At 36.4% G+C, this 12,283-nt stretch overlaps 1 protein-coding gene across 1 annotated transcript in view; it reads right to left on the bottom strand.

Moving 5' to 3' along the window:
• The window catches only part of LOC125242546, a 181,460-nt gene that overhangs the window by 125,482 nt on the left and 43,695 nt on the right, over positions 1–12,283 (bottom strand). The window lies entirely within an intron of this gene.

Here is a 12,283-nt window from a genome sequence, read left to right as displayed (position 1 = left end):
TTTAACAATGGATAGATATTTATGCGGGTGAGAGTGTAATTTAGATTTTTACCTATATAAGGAATCAAATATTTTTAAGCAACCCGATCAGATATTTCTGCGGATAAGGACACTCCCCACATCTGCCGTCTCGCGATCGTAGCGTCGGGCCAACCGTAGTTATGGCTAAGCCGCGCCGAGGCGGCGTCTTTTTCCATACAGTTGGCCGGACGCTACGCTCGCGAGACGCTAGAAAGAGAGACGATGTTTTTGCAGGTCATCACAAATTTTCGCCGGGAATATGTCGTCATAATACTTATGGCCCCCTATAGAAAATTTGATATTTTTGCACGGCCGTTCATAGTCATATTTATGCTGGTGACTGTTCCATGAATATTTGGTCTAGTTGAGTGGAGAAGTGCCATTCAAAACGAGCGTTAACTTTCTAAACAACGATATATTTAGGTACTTTATAATTGTTATTGTTTTCAACTTACTGTTACGTGTTCGTGGTATGCACAGAGTAAATCTTTAATGAAATTGAGACAGTTTTTTATATATATGTCGGCGCAAGGCACCTGTAACCCTATAGTGGCTAAGGCCCGTGAAGGTGGCCCACATTCCTGGTCCAATGTTTACATTAACAGCATTAGCGGAATTGTCACAGTGATATCTTTGTTCTTTGAGACGGGGCGGATATTATAAACACCGCCGAACGTAGCCGTGGGTCCGATGTGGTACGTAATGAAATTAGTTGTTTATTATAAGCATTCCTTGAGGTGCCAAGAGGGCACTAAGATTTGGGACATGGTTGAATATAGACGCGCGACCGCGCGCTATCCCAGAACCGTGCCGTGAGATTACGTGTGCGCTTTAAGTACCGACTTGTACCACTTGACCCACGGATTCGTTTCCGTTTCTGATAACTTGGTGATGTTAAAGCTTTGATTGACTTGGTGTGATTTCTTTGTGATTTGGAACTTAATTAACTGTCGTTGTGATTTAGTAATATTCGTTACCAGTTACATAATTTATTGCATAAACATTTATTGGACTTGTGTCACTTGTGTGTGTGTGATATGCCCACCGTTTCCGCCCACCATGGAGCTGGTGCCAGGCCCCTGATGCTTTCGTAGAGCTACCGGCTCCGACATATACAATTAAATTTGAACCAGAAGCACTATACCTATACCCGCTCGCATACCCCTTTTTTCTATTCTAAGTAAGAATCGATTAATAAGTATCTGAATATATGTATGAATAAATTAAATTGTTTACATACAACTGATACAACCTGTGAAGTTTGGTTGACAAAATTTGACGTAGGTGCTGTCATATATATTTTTAAAATGACGTACTGTTAATACCAGCGTAATGAAAATGTATTCCAATGAGTAAAAGAAAGCATGAAACTTTTTTCAATTTAACCGAACTAGAATGAAATCATTTATACTCATTCGGTTGTGTTCGTTATTTTCTTTAATAATGTGATATATTTTTATTTATTTTTTATGCACAAGCCATGCACCTTTAAACTTTAAATGAGATTGGATCTCCACCTGACATTATTGATTTACCCTATTTATTTTGAGCACAGTTTTACACTGGTATGGTTTTTCGTGTACGTACACTATTTTCTGTCAAAATATTTGTCAAATTTAAACGTCAACGCGGAGCGACCGGCGACACGTCTGCCTCCGATGAGCCGCTCACGGCGTCTAATCGAAAGGAGAATTCTGACAGCAATGGCGAATGTATGGAAATTTTACGATAGTTTAAATTTAAGGTAAAATTTCTTTGTTGCCTTTGAGAAGAAAAATATAAAAAACCTCAAAACTTGTAGTCCATTTATCTGGCTTTTAGAATCACTTAATGTTATAACTAAAGTATTGAATTTTTTTAACAAAGTTTACTAAATGGCGACATACGTTTTTCTCATTTTAGGTCAACTTTGCGTGGGTTTATTTATTATACCGTTAATAATTAGAGATTCTAAATAGTCAAAAGTTGTAGACACACTCTTTAAGATAATAACTACATTTATTTTATTTCATTTTATTGAGAAATGTGAGCAGCATTTGTTAAACGCCGAATGCTCTTTTCGAGGATTTCGTACGACCCCCTCTTAATAATGCCTTACACCGCTCCTCCAAATCTCTATTTTCTAGCAGCAATTTATTAAAAGCCTGTATGTGCTCCTCAACTTGTTTTTTAGTAGTCTCATACATGGTGGATACTGCCAAAAGCTCATCTTTCAGCCTGTTAATGTCGGCACTTCGGTAGACTACTGCCATGTTTCTCTAATCATCATAAAAATACGAATTCAATTGATCGTTAAAATCAATTCTTAGTAAGGTAAGAGCAATTAAATTCCATTAGACAGATTTGAAAGCCTTCCTCGTGCATGTAAACACTCAGCGCGTGAGGAGAATGCCCGATAGTTGTAAAATAACTTCTGTGTACGCGCACCTGTTCAAAGAACGTAAGAACTTTAAGAGAAGGGCCGATGGGATTGTCCATCGAAACGTGCAGTCCCAATTTTCCTCCCTGAATATTGACAAAAAAAAGATATTTTTAGATATTTGATGTATTTCGATGAAAGTTATTCATCAACGTTTTATTTTTTAAAAACAGGAGCGGTTGAGGTTTTGTATGAAATTAATTATGCAGCTAATTTTTACAAACTTTGACTTTTCGTTAAACTTCGAAGAAATTAAGTACTTAACTATGACGTTTATTTAACCCTTGCACTTGAACAAGTGAGGTTTTCGAAATTCTGACTAACGCTATAATTAAAATACGTAACGTACATCACATTGTGTCAAAATATTTTCAATAACATCAAAACCTAAATAGGGAAGTAAATGAAAACTATGTTTGTAGGAAACTCCGGTTTCATGATCGTAGTCTCCTTTCTTAAAAGCGATACCGATACTTTCTTCTCGCTCGCACTAATCGTATTCCAATCACCTCCGATCAAAAGCGTTTACGAATCTAAAGTTAGCTCGATTATACAAGCGAACGGGGGCAAGTTGTCATAACAAAAGTTTATAGAGAACAGTGACTGAAGTAAGGTAAACTAGCCGGTTGCACCGTTTACAAACGTTGCAGGGAAATACAAACTGATTTGTACGGAGTAATAACCCTGATGCAACATTGCAACATAGCAACATAGTGTAATCCGTCTGTAAAAGTCGTTGTTGGGGAATTATAACATTTCGAAAAAAAAACAAAGATATTACGATGGGAGACATCATTATTACAGTGCGGATTATTATTACAGCGCATTTTAAATCCATAAATGAAGTAATAAAATTCCTCCCTCATTCAAGTTGGTCGAATATATCAACTGTATTGTAAGTTACCTAGGTAGGGAGGTCCTTCCACTAGGTTCTAGGTCAGGCCGAGAACCTAGCGAAAGGACATTTAAGATAATTGAATTGAGGATCTTCTTAGGATGTGTATCCAATCCAAGATGATACACGAATAAAATGAGTCTTCGGAAAAAGTATCCTAACATTCAAAGTCTCTGCGGAAGGACAAGAGTTTTAGAATGTAACAGATTCAGAACTACTTATACATATTTTAAACAACTCCACAATCCATTAAGCTTCATAATTGTTTTCTATGCACACATGTAAAGCAACTTCACCGGCCTCAATCTGCCTTAGTCCTGTTAGCTATAAGGAAGAGATAAGGGCTCCGCAAACAATAAAGGGCTCACAACACAGGTGCGCAAACACATGAGGCAAGCGCACGCGCAGACGCGCAGGTCTGTTGGCTGGAAGATGGTTGGCTGGTTGCTTACTTTGGATGTATTGTTCTTAAATTGTGGAGAATCTGATAGAAAATATTATAGTATCCGCCTAGACAAAGGATTGCAAAAACCCTAAAACTGGATATCTTGTTGGATACGAAAGTAAAACTGAAGGTTCGCTTTGGCAAAAATGTAGAAAGGTAAGTACTGAAAGTTCGGTCGTAACATGATTTTTATGTCGATGTCGGAACCTGATGAAGAGGCAAATTGTAAAAATCTAATGCCGAAACAGACACTCATGAAAAATGTTTTGTGTTATGCATGCGTAGTTAGAATTTTTCCTTTGTAAATATCAAAAATAAAATTGCAACTATATTGACTGTTAAAACTAAGTACGTATTAAGAACAAAGCTCGTATATACTTTGGTTTATGCCGTGTGATAAGAGTAGAGTGCTAATGCTAATACTGCTAATACACAACACAATGTAAGGATATTGCCCTTTAAGGAAATGCAAGCTTGTATCCCCAACAAGAAACCTAGTGATAAAATAAAGTGTACATATTTTGTTCCTCTAAGAAGGAAGTCGGTATGATGAAATTGAATTGATATGGATTCTCAAACACTCAGTAAAGCAAAGAAAAGTAAAGGAAGCGCTGGTGACACCGGTGGCTTAGCGGAGCGTGTGACTCAATCCGGAGGTCGCAGGTTCGATCCCCGGCTCCTACCAATGAGTTTTTCGGAACATGTGCAAAATGTCATTTGATATTTGCCAGTCGCTTTTTGGTGAAAGAAAAAATCGTGAGGAAATCAATAAAAACACGTACTTTAATTTCGTCCATACAAGTTGCAGGAACTGCCAACACCCCAGACGCGGAATCGTTTTTCGGGAGTTCATCGCCCGCGTATTTCTAATTAAATCAGACACCTTGAGACCGGACACTCACGACACAATGAAGTAATCCTACCTGTATGTACATCCTATCTCTTTCCTTTACCTTCTAAACATGAACTGTAGTGTCTTCAATATACAGTTTATTTTTGGAAATACCGAATGGTAAGGTAAGAGTTTGTGAAAGTTAGGGATGTAATTCGTTTAGATTGATAGGGCTATAGCGTGTTCCAATTAAATAGTGGGAGTGACTTTTATGGGAACGAGGATGCTATTTAATGTATCAAATCTGTAGCTTAAGTAAAAAAGGCAATAACTTTCATACAACTTATAAGGAGATTGTACCGTTTTTATTTCGTTTCCCTTCTTGGTTTATAGAGTTCCTGTGATTGTTTTTGGTTAATTTTCTTAATTTAATATTAGGTTTCTTTACTAAGTTTAATTGTGTTATTAAATATAATTGGACTAATTAATTTTGTTATTGTATTGTTTTTTATATATATATATATATATAATTATGGTTAGTATTTAAATTTATCATTATTTTTTGACTAAGTTGCTTAAGATTATTTAAATTCCTTATTTATTGTATTATTGTTTTTGTATTTTTGACATGTGTTGTTTATGACATTAAAGGTTTTGAATTGAATTGAATTGAATAATGATTTTTCTGGAATATGAAAGGAGAATCAGCTACATATTTATAGTTCTAGAATTTATAGTCAGGATGCGATAAAAACTTCAATGCCTTTTGGATATTTTCACAAAATATTTGCAATTGTAAGTACTAGGACTGATACTTTGAACGCTCAATGAATTATTTATGAACTAATAGGATTGAAAATGTAACCATACCTTTAGTATAATAAAATTTTACCTGACCTTTAAGTCTCTTTTGAGTAGTGAGTAATCAATAATCATATTAAATTATCCAAGTCCTTTTAAAGCCATACATTTCGCACCATCAGTAATCATCAACATTATGCACATGTGTTCCATTAAGCCTTTCACCATCCATCACTTATTACTGTCCTCGAGACGAATGTGACTACTTGGCCTTTTTGCATTCTTGGCACGAGCCATGTTGTGAATGCGTTTAAGGTCTTCAAAGGTTTAGACGAGGTTGGAATAAGAAAATATTAAGCTTAGGGCAAAAATCTGACGTAAAATTGTAGTTTTAATATGGGATTAAAGGTATGTCAAAAATAAATACATTATAAATACATGAAAAAACTTCAAACCAGAACAGCTTTTAAAGTTCCCAACTAGTTTGAATTGTATGTCGTTGAAGTCGTTGTTTTCTATAGATAGCTAGGGATACCATAGCCCAGGGATCAACGAACAAGATTAGTTTCCAACATAAGTGATTTTCAGATTAATTGAAATAAATGTCGCACCACAAAACGTCCAAGACGATCAAATCTTCTGTTATATGAGTTAAATAAAACAAAAGTAAATAAATAAATATTATAGGACATTCTTACACAGATTCTTATACAGTCAACGGGTGACTGGGTTGACCACGAACGCTGAAAAGTGTTCGAAACGTCGGGATGAATTGTAAATTCATTATACGCGATTTAATCCGTTTACATAGTTTTATTTCATGAGTAGTTACTCATCGCGGTAACCGAAGACAATATAATGAAAATAGATTAGAGATTAGCATGCAAAAAGGCAAAACCTTTCCTAGCTGCATTGATGGAGTCAGTATCATAACGGGCCTAAAAAAACCGGCTTCTTATCTCAAAATGGATTTCGTCTCCCGTCTTATCTAGACTATTAAGGTAAGTTTCAACACTTTCAACCAAGATAAAATCTAAATGAAACGTTATCTTAAAGTTGAAGCATTAATGAGTGAACGTGGTAGGCACTTTTATGGCGGATGGACTAAGATGCTTTGCCAAAGTAAAATATAAATAAAAGTAGAATTGTGAAACAGTTTGTATTCATCTCACGTCGAATGATCTTGACAGATCTTTTAAGGACCACTTGCACCAGTGAAAATGGAGGGTTACCTCGAGAGTTAACCCACCATTTTATATGGAATTTGACAGATGACAGCCCTGAGTTAAGTGGTTGGTGCAAGTGGGCCTAAGTCGGATTTGATTTGAATCTTAATTGGAATAAAATGATTAATAGTTTTTTTCTTTATTAAATGGTTCGTTTGTTAATAAAATGAGCATAATTTCTTAAAATGTCCACAAAAATCTGACGTGACAGTTATTCCAAATAAAAAATCCTTGCGATAGGAATTTAAATGTTAAGATACCTTAGCTACTGTATCTACAAACATAATGACTAACAGAAAATGTTGTCATCACCGTAAAAAACGCCAAACCACCGCTAAGGTGCCTCACACTATTACTGGCCTATTGTCCATCACCGCAGTATCATAGGTGCAGGCATTTTAATGAGAGTTTGATGCGGCTCTTGGCCGCCATCTTGTATTTTTTACTTTTTTTTGCCCCGCCCGTGTCGTAATTACGTGTATGTAAATTGTATCAGATTTATCAACTCACTACAAGCTGGAATGTTCATGCGTGTACGCGGTTCATATTTTTCTGTGAACCGTTTCATCTTGTTATATCCTTTTAATGAGGCTTATAATTGTTTACTAAAAAATGAAACTAATGTGCGTAAGTTATGTGTGCGTTGCGAAAGTAGATCTACTGTGGGAATCATAATGCATTGTCTTAAAAGTTTCTATGAAATCTGCGAACAGATATTCACGTTTGCGTGAGTAAATTAAAGTTTATACACACAGTCTTGTTAATAATGTAGTTATTGCTAAGCAGGAAGGTTTAATCGAACAGGTTTATCCTAGAGGTTCTAGCACTTATAGGTACAAAAGTCACGTCAACACACGACCCCTGTAACTGGACATAACATTCAAATGAAACCTTTAAGTGTTGGTAGTAAAGTTTTATTTTTAGAAACAGAGAGAACGGGTCTCGGCGTAAATGAGTACACACCGTTACGTGTCGCCAAACTAAATTGACCACTCAGGCGTGACCACTATGTTTGCTATTGACCGTAAAAATAATACGACTTCTTGGTACCGCCTCGAGATGTTTGTACTTTGCAAAGATAATAGACTTTACTAAGTGGAGACTTCTATTTAGTGATGATGAAATCACTTCTATTAACTTGAGACAATTAGCTTAATTATTAAAAATAATAGTAAGTAATAAGCACACAACTCAATCTAAGGATACCGGCGGCATTTCTTCGCTGGATTGTAACTCTGATACGATTTCGGGCGGACTTCTTAACATTACATATTTACGTATGTAGACATTACATATTTACGTATGTCCATTTCAAACTCTTAAGTTTATTTATCCCATTAAATCAACAAATTTGCAAGTATTGTGCGCTTCAGACATCCATAAAATATAGGTATACATTACTTACTGGTAATTAAAAATTCTTAACAAACTAACTTACGTCTAAATGATAAATAAACATACACAATTTAAATAAGTAGCTGTATACATTTGCAATCTCTATCTCTATCGTGACTGTCTACAAGTGTCAAACGTGGGTAGATTGAATAATATTCAGCCAAAGACATGTGTGAGTGATTAATCAAGATTCTTAATGGCAGATTATTTATTCTTGCGAGACTAGCTCTAGCTACCCGATATTTGAATAATGTCCATCGTCGCCTCTAATGCCCATTTATCCCCGTATTTATCATTGAGTATTACCAAGGTATTACCTTCGGATTATTTGGGCTTTTAAACCGGTCCACGGATTGAAAAACTTTCAAGTTTCGAGCTTCGGGGTAATGTGTTTGTTTAAGAGGCCATTCAACGAAAACGTCGTAATAATGTAAAATTGATAGTTTTAGTCGGCAAAATGCTATACTTTCCGTCATCTAACAGACTTATTAAGTTCAAGATTCGATTAGGACATCTTCTTAACTTACATGTTGTGAGACTGGATTTTTGAAAACTAACTCACTTAATTAATTATGATTTTTTTTCTGGTGCATGTTTAGGAAAACCCGCAAAAAGTGCTGACTTAGTCCGTCTAATTTGTAAAATTTGGATAGTTTTGAATGCTTCAAGTGATAAATTTGTATTATGTATATCCTGTACTACAATCTTCTGAGACTACTTCTTTGTTATAAGGCTTTAGAATAGAGTAAATGAGGATATGATGAATCCAATTTGTTTCAGAAATCACCTCAGAATAAGTGTCAATTTCTTCGAAAACTTACGTGTTTTTGAAGTAGTTTTAATATAAAAATAATCTGCAATGCTTACTTAAACAGATTTTATGCAAAAGTTTTCTATTACTTGCAATTTAATATTTTTGACGATTTTTTAAAAATGCCTCCTTATTACCGGTTACGCGTGCTTGCGATGTCAGTACCGCGGCAGAGCTTGTAGAGGCAGGACGTATGTCAGTCCGCTCCGCACGCGGCTCGACGATCGCGAAGTTATTTTGTCATTGTGTGCGGCACCCGCCGTGTCCAAAACCGCACTTGTGTGCATGTTTGGCTGCACTGTTGCATGTATACTGCGACCGAAAACTTTGATCCTTGGGTTGACGACTTTGGTAACTAACTAATTAACTTGACTAATATTTTTAGTAAGTATTATTTATTATTGAATAATTATCATTTTAGGTTAATGACTCGTGTCAACAAAATCTTTGACAATAGATGGTACTCAGGATCTGATGATGAAGTCAGATGGTAGTCATGAGTTCTCATCAACCAGGTCTTGAAACCATTTCGTGTTTGGGCTCGTTTTATTCGCCTCAACAAGATCTTTGACAAGAGGTGATGGTACCCAGGATCTGATGATGAAGCCGGAAGGTAGTCAAGAGAATTCAACAACCAGGTCTTGAAACCGCTTCGAGTTTGGGCTCGTTTGATTCGTCTCAACAAGATCTTTGACAAGAGATGGTATCCAGGATCTGATGGTGAAGCCGGAAGGTAGTCAAGAGTATTCAACAACCAGGTCTTGAAACTCCTTTATGTTTGGGCTCGTTTGATTCGTCTCAACAAGATCTTTGACAAGAGATGGTACCCAGGATCTGATGATGAAGCTGGAAGGTAGTCAAGAGAATTCATCAACCAGGTCTTGAAACAACTTCGTGTTTGGGCTCGTTTGATTCGTCTCAACAAGATCTTTGACAAGAGATGGTACCCAGGATCTGATGATGAAGACAGATGGTAGTCAAGAGTTCTCATCAACCAGGTCTAGTAACCACTTCGTGTTTGGGTTCGTTTGATTCGTCTCAACAAGATCTTTGACAAGAGATGGTAATCACTCTTTTATACTCTGGCTCATCCACTGTCTCAGTGTGTCACCAGTCAATTAAAGCAGGTAGGCGTAGCGTAGAGTTGTATTTCCTTACAAAAATCTAATACATAGATGTGGACCTTCCTGTGCTCCATGCAATTAAAACAACATAATATTTAAGAACCGGCCAAGAGTGTAGGGTTCCGTAGTTTTCCGTATTTTTCTCAAAAACTACAGAACCTATCAAGTTCAAAACAGTTTTCCTAGAAAGTTTATAAAGTTCTACTTTTGTGATTTTTTTAATATTTTTTAAATATATGGTTAAAAAGTTAGAGTGGGGGGACACACATTTTTTTCCTTTAGGAGCGATTATTTCAGAAAATATTAATATTATCAAAAAACGATTTAATAAACCCTTATTCATTTTTAAATACCTATCCAACAATATATCACACATTGAGGTTGGAATGAAAAAAAAAATATCATCCCCCACTTTACATATAGGGGGGGTTCCCTAATAAAACATTTTTTTCCATTTTTTATTTCTGCACTTTGTTGGCGTGATTGATATACATATTGGTACCAAATTTCAGCTTTCTAGTGCTTACGGTTACTGAGATTATCCGCGGACGGACAGACGGACGGACAGACAGACATGGCGAAACTATAAGGGTTCCTAGTTGACTACGGAACTCTAAAAACTGTGATAAGTTTAATAATTAAACTAAAAGGTCAAGTATTGATGCACGAAATCATGTATGCAAATATGTAATACATATGGTGGTATTTTTACGCAAGTATCAATAATGGTTAGTCCGCAACGCTACTGACGGCGTGGCGGTACCGACCACGAATGCTATCCCTTTCGCTCTAGCCGCACGTAAGGTTGGTTCGAAGAGGATCGCATGCTATGTCTGTACCGCAGGCTACAATCGTTATGCTTCTGGTTATAGTGTGCGTCTGCACACAGGCGCACGCCAGCGCCGCCGGCGCCGAAATGCGAGCAAGCAGATTTTTTGAAAGCGCTCTTAAAGTCTTATCTAAAATACGACGCCATTTATAACAAAATGACTTTTGCCACAATATTCAAGATTTCGGAACCTGTTGTTTTTACCTCTATTAAAGTCTGACTTTTCTAGTTTATAATATTTAAATCTAATTTTGTTAGGTTACGTCACATAATTTTGTCTTCTGTTCGCTAGTTAGTTCACCAAATGCAGCGGCGTTTCATGATCCGATATGTCTAAAGGTTGGCAGACAAATCGTCATGTTGATATATGCACAATATAGGTAGTGGTCGCTAAGCCAGATCATGAAACGGCGGCGTATCATAATGTGCCTGAGAAGAGCTCAATATGCCGGATCTTACGCTTTGACGCCGATTAGTAGCTCCATGGTTATTTTATAACCATAACTCTAAGTCAAAAATAAGCTGCTTAGCCGTTTTTTCCATTGTAAGGTCACGTACGCGCCTTTTAAAGTGAGAACACAAGTTCCACCCACGCGCACCCATTACCAAAGCCAACAGTTTGCGAATCCAGCGGCTTAAGGCTTTCGTGTTGTTTAATCAACACCTCAAAGAATTTCGCGAGTGGTAGGCAAACATTTTGGACCAACTTTTTATTTTTTGTGGTATTTCATTTTTACGTATACTCGTAAGTCTTGTTACTGTGGTGTTGAAAGACGAGGGAGCAAAGGATAAGAACATTAAGAATATTAAGGACTTTGTATAAAAAAACTTCCTATAAAAAATATAATTTGTTTCCTGCACAGAAATTTATGGCGTATTAAGTAAGTCATAACAAGGTTAAACAACTGACAATAGGAGACACTTTACTTGTAAGTAATTACATATCACACTTTTCTCTAGATAATGTTCAGACTGGCTGATTCATACTTGCACATTTCCGCTCTCGTGACGAGGTGTCTGCCCAATCAAGATTGTAATTAAATTAAATTGTTGTACTGCTTTCTGTCCATCTACCTACTCGTAGAAATCTAGGTTAGAGTAGGTGTCATGATCATGACCACTTTATCAAATTTAATGGAAACATTTTAAAGGTACTGGTACAAACATTTTGGACAAAAGTTTTTCGAGTCGCAATTAATTTATGAAAAGTCGCTCGTTACGTTAGTATGAACAGTCGTAGTATGTGTACGTATCCTTTCAGTTTTCCGGACATCGCCCTAAAAAGCTATTGACACTACAGCAAGTTTTTTGACCAGGCCATTAACATTAAATGATAACAGTATAACCCACAATACGAACATGGCTGCTAATTTTAACTGGTGGGAACAAATACTACTGAAGGTGAAGACAATATAATAGGCCATACACAGCGTACAGCATTTGAGAATTTTTCCCTATTTGAAGCGTTCCATCATTTTCGTGTAA

Source organism: Leguminivora glycinivorella, chromosome 3 (assembly GCF_023078275.1).
Source record: "Leguminivora glycinivorella isolate SPB_JAAS2020 chromosome 3, LegGlyc_1.1, whole genome shotgun sequence".
NCBI classification, from domain to species: domain Eukaryota; kingdom Metazoa; phylum Arthropoda; class Insecta; order Lepidoptera; family Tortricidae; genus Leguminivora; species Leguminivora glycinivorella.
The sequence above is the reverse complement of the archived record's forward strand: the minus strand, read 5'-3'. Positions and strand labels throughout refer to the sequence as shown.